Below are 6000 nucleotides of genomic sequence, written 5' to 3'. Positions count from 1 at the left end.
CCCCATTAATTAACAAGATAGATTTTCAAATAGAAATATTGATTTTGCTTGCTGCTTAAATATAAATAAAAATATTGCGCTTGAGAAGCAAAAATTTTCATCTGGGTAGATCCTCCCCCTATTTGTAATGTACTTTATTATTTTTACGAGTCTCGCACAGACGGTACATGTATGGTAAAGCTCACGGTGCTCAATGATTTAGATAATGCCTACCAAATATCAACTCAATTTACCGAAGTGATATGGAAAATATGATGTTTTCCTTGATTTTGATGGTGCAAATTGTCATCATTAATTAAATTTTCATAATGGTGTTTTTCAAATGTTTCACCCACTGCCTGATTCTTACAGGGATAACACCTAAGAATTAGTTTAGATTAAAATTAGTATTGATACACATAAACACATAAAAACGATGGAATTAAAAGAAAACAAACAATCAAACAAATAATAAGGAAATATTTATCAATGGATCACAGATTGTAGCGAAAAACAAAAGAATGTAATCCAGGGACATGGACCATGGAAAACAGACAAACCCTGTTTCTGAAAATCAGTCACAGTAGAAAAAAAAACACCTGAAAATGAAAATAGAAAAGTCACACATTTTCTAAAAATTTGTTTTTTTATTTCAATGTGGATGGCAGATAATCAATTCCACCTTTTCTCCGCACTTCAACAATAAACTTTGCATACAGAATTTTGTTTAGTTCACAAATGTTTTCAGGAATTAAAGTTCCATTGGATTCAATCATGGTGGCCGGTCGCGAGTATCCATACATGACCCAGTCTGTCGATGCTTCTAGTGCCCAGTTGTTCGCGTGTCGTGTCTTTTCAGGAATGCACTGGTCCTGTTAATCTTTTGTGTCGGCACTACTTACTGGTTTTGCAAAACGATTATTTGTCGTTGTAACTTCTTCCACAACAAATCGTTGCTTTTGGATGTCCAGCGACTGTGACAACGTAGCATTTTCTTTCTGGTTTTTCAAATCATTCAGTCTCCGAGATCGAAATTCAATGTTACCTGACGTTTGTGTTGTGAAGTCGTGACGTCGCAATTGGCCTTCAAAATGCAGGCCAATTAAAAATGTTACAGTCTAAGCTATTTAGAGTAAATTAAGTAACATTTTACTGGTTTAGAGGGTGGCCCGTTCAAAGCGCTCACTCTACCCCTCCTTAACCGTCCAAATTTCACTTAATATACTCATTCTTATAAATACCTCATTCTTTATTGCTCTATGCCGTATCTAAATGGAACTTTACCCCATACAGGTATTGCAATATCTCTTTATTCTAGTTTTTTTTTCTTTTTTTTTGTTTTGTTTTGTTTTGTTTTTTGTTTTTTTTTTCTTTCCTAATTAGTAATCATGTTAGTAATCTTTCTGGTTCACCAAGAACATGTTTTAATCCCAATTATGTCTGTATTTCTATTTTATAAAAAAAATTGAGTTATTCTCTAAGATGAATAATCAGAAGAACCAAATAGTCAGTTTGCATGTTCGAAAAATCGAAGTTCGAGAAATCAAAGGTTATTTTATTGATTATACAGGAGAAAAGTTTGGTACTTTGAATTTTGTTCGAAAAATTCCGGGTGATCGAGTGAGTGAACTTCGACTTTATATCAAAGCGAGAAATTAAAAATTGCAAAACGTCTTAGAACCAACTCTTCATTTATTAGTACTCTTACGAACAAAACCTTTCACCCAAGAAGTCATGATGACAAATTGCTTATCGACGAATTTAATCTACGGATTGAAGTGCAACTAATACGGTCTAGTATATGTTGGAGAAACGTATGAACGAATAATCAAATGAATCTGATATCACCGTTTCGGAATGAATACCAACAAATCTCGACAGTTTACAAGCATTTTAACCAACGAGATCATTCAATGCAACTTTGTATTCTTGAAAAAGTATACCATCCAACGGACAGTTCTGTTCTACGTAAGAAAAATATAGTAGGAAAAGAGAGGGATGCTGGAAACGCAGATTGGTTATTGCAATACCTTGCTTGACAATGACAACATCAAACGAATAGAAAATTGTTCAAGCCAATATAACAATAACGTAAATGTGATGAATTTATTTGACAAAAATCCAAAGCGGATAAGGAGTCATGGCCAAAATCGTCACTATACATTACCTAAGATGCATAATTTCTCAATTTATGGTCTCCTTCTTTGCTATTCACAGTCAGAGTGGGCAAATGTTGCGAGGTCTTTCATTATGAAACGTATGAAAGTTTTATGAGTACCCATGCTACATTAGATTTAAAAGACTCTGATGTGACAAAAACATTGTCTAATATAATGACACATATGTTGTCTTACCAGCAGCCAAAGCCCAAAACAACATTGATTTTTGTCTGAAAAACGTATTTCATCAACTGTTTTTTATCAGAGGTAGACGTAGAAAATAATAGCAGTAATAAGACCTTTACTGTTACAACACTCTCCAAAGAAGAGACAGTGGAAAACCATAAATCTGTGCTATCCTCTTTTGGTCTCTCTACCAAAGACGATGAAAGTGATCTATCGTTTATGTAATGAGTTCCTAAACTCCACAATAATCTATAAAAACAACGTTGCATAGCTTGATTTGCAAATGCACCGCCAAACCTCTTTCGAACTTTTCAACTTCTATACTCACAGCTGTCAAAGCGGGAGGGTCTCTAAACCTATCACGACACTTGGTACTACCTTATTGGTAATAATTCATTATGGATTCTGAAATATTTAAAAGATCTTTTGGAAACCCTCAATTGAAGATTTTAATCACAACACAATAGCATTAAAACCTATGATTTTTCAATTCTTTATACTTCTATTCAACATTCTCATTTAAAATCACGACTAAAAACATATATGTCCAGTATGGCGGGCGCGTTATTCAACAAATGATCAGTATTACAATGGGAACACATTCTCTACTAGCTGACCTTTATCGTCACTCTTATGAGGGTGACTTAATAGCTGATCTGATCGACAAGAAAGAGCTTTGTTCAGCTTGATCCTTAATTTAAGTTTCCGCTATATAGATGACGTATTATTGTTAAACAATCCTAGTTTCGGGGAGTATATAGATCACATCTCACCCAAATAACTTGATATAAAGGATATACGATTTTAGTCATCGCTACAGAAGTTTTGTGGTCGTCATCATGAACTCGTGGATCGTTACGGTAGATTTTTTTATCATATGTGTATGATGTATATGTATTGAAAACTTGTATAATGTATTAATTTGTGTTTACCCTGTCAAAATATACGATATTTTTTTGTTATTCAGTTCCTCTTTCGCCTGTCCTGGGTTAGACGTTTGATAAGCAATGCGGTGGATGGTTCAAGAAAAGCAGAGGACGCTTACCCTACCGGTGCACCTGGTCCATACTCCCAGTTTTAGTGGAGTCCGAGTTGCTCATTTACTCATGTTACTTTGTATGTATCATTTAGCTTATTTGTGTTGAATTGTAACTTTTTGAGTTGTTTATTTGCCTTTTTTAGTTTGTGTGTATCATTTCGGTCGTTTTATGTTCTGTCGTGTGTTTCTGTTTTCTATGTCTGAAGTTTGTCCCTGGATTACATTCATTTCATTTCCGCTAGTTTCTTGGTTTCTTCTATACATATTTGATTGATACAATATTTATACACATTATTTAACAGTAAAATATAACGTTGAATCTTATATCCAATACTAACTCGTTGTCGTTAGGAAGTAGTGTTCATTTGATATGTTGCGATGGTGCATAATTTCGATTTCGTCAACTTTTGGTTATGTCGTTGATTTTTCATGTGATGACTCTTTTTCAATCATAGTCGTTTTCAAGTCAACAACTTGACAGAACTACAATTGGAGTTTGAATTAATGTAGTGACCTGAGGCACTAAAGCCAAGTAAATCCTTCATTTATTTGATAGATGAGTCAACAAATTACTAGGAAGTATAGATCTATATGGTTTTTGTACTGAAATAATAATTAAGTGAACAGATTTAAGCGAAAACAAACGAATTAATTCCATTTCAAGGATAAAGACTTAAAAAGCAAAATGGACACACACAACGCAGGGTCTACACTAACCAAACAACACAAAGAAACAAATGTAAATGAGCGACCCGAACTTCATTTATACTAGAAGCATGGACCAAGTGCACCGGAAGGGTAAGCGTCCTCTGCTTTTTGTTTGTTTGCACCGAAAATGTAAACTGAGTCATACTTACAATTATTACTTTTGATAACGTTGACTGTTCCAACAGCAGGTGTTTCTATTGATTATTGTAACTGTTACAACAGATGTTTCTAGTGAATATTGTAACTGTTACAACAGATGTTTCTAGTGATTCCTGTAACTGTTACAACAGCAGATGTTTCTAGTGATTATTGTAACTGTTACAACATATGTTTCTAGTGATTACAGTAATAAGAGTAATCAAGGGAACCAAGGTTATAGCGGTAATCAAAAGAATGTAATTCAGGGACAAAGACCAGACATGGAAAACAGACATACACAACAAAGAACATAAAGTAACTAAAATCATACATACAAAGTAACAAAAGTAAATGAGCAACTCGGACTCCACTAAAAACTGGGAGCATGGACCCGGTAGGGTAAGCGTCCTCTGCTTTTTCTAGTAACGTCCGCCGAGTTGAAGTAAAGTCCGGGGCAGACAAACGAGGGAAGGAAAACTATGACCCGTTGAATAAATCAGTTCTCATTGTGCTGATGGATACACCATAACGATCCACGAGTTCATGATAACGACCATAAAACTAATGTAGTGATGACTTCAATCTTGTAGCAACATAACCCTGCTCCAGAAGTCTATTTTTTAGAGTTCTAGCGCGATACAAAAAGTCTGCGTAGTTTGGGCAAGCTCTGCCATAACGTATGAGTTGTGACATGAACACTCCATACGAAGGAGCCGAAGGGATGTTGCCACAGATGAAAGGAAAGTTGACAATTCTGAATGAAAAGTCATCACGTTTATCGTAAAGTTTGGTCAGTAGTTTTCCTTTACCATCGATTTCTAAGTGTAGGTCAAGATATGAGGCTGACTTCACAGTGTCTGTAGTATCCTTTATCTCAAGTTCTTTTGGGTAGATGCGATGTATCAAGTCCCCGAAATTAGGATTGTTTAAAGATAATATGTCATCTATATAGCGGAAACTGAGATTAAAGGATCTAGCCAAACGATATTCTTTCTTTCTGATCAGATCAGCTATAAAGTCAGCCTCATAACAGTGAAGGAATAGGTCACCAAGTAAAGGAGCACTGGATGATATTCAATTGACCCTTTTTTCCTTTGTTCTGAATACTACTTTGATGGTCCATGAGTTTCCCATTCGATTAAGGCTGACAGTGACGTCTTAGAAAACATCAAGGCTACTCCTTGAGTATTTTGATTGTTGTCGTCTTCGTGTCCTGACTATAGCAATAACTCTCGGCTATTTAATTTCACTTGTCCTGATTTTGTCTATTCTGAATCGCATATCCAAACAATTTCGAAATTATTGGCACGCATTTCTGCAGCTATCTGGGAACATTTTCCTGTCTCGTGCGTAGTTCTTACGTTCCATGCCTCGAAGCTACTTGCTTTGGTAGTACACATGATTGTCGACCTTTTCAGCATCATAGTTCTTCTATATGAAGATCCTTATTTCCCAAAGAGAAATTATCTGGTATATTTCTTAATGGCGCTTTTGTAATCCATAGAGTGTTACTTATGGCACGCGACAGCAACAAAAAATCGATAATCTGGGTTTATCGCGCGCAAACCATAGTCAGCGGCCGCTAAACATAGTTTATCGCACGCAAACTATAGTTTATGTTAATAATCGATAATGTTTATTATACTTATTTTATGTATTTTCATTAGCGTTATTTTGGAAAATGTTAATTGAATTTTAAAGTTTTATCCAATCGTTAAGCAATATTCTGAAAACGTTAATTCTTCTAATAATAGTTTTTAAGTATAACCAATCAGATGTCAGGATTCAGAT

The sequence above is a fragment of the Perna viridis genome, chromosome 14 (assembly GCF_037379345.1).
Source record: "Perna viridis isolate PV_CMFRI_1.1 ecotype Kerala chromosome 14, ASM3737934v1, whole genome shotgun sequence".
Lineage (NCBI taxonomy): Eukaryota > Metazoa > Mollusca > Bivalvia > Mytilida > Mytilidae > Perna > Perna viridis.
Note: the sequence above shows the minus strand (reverse complement) of the source record.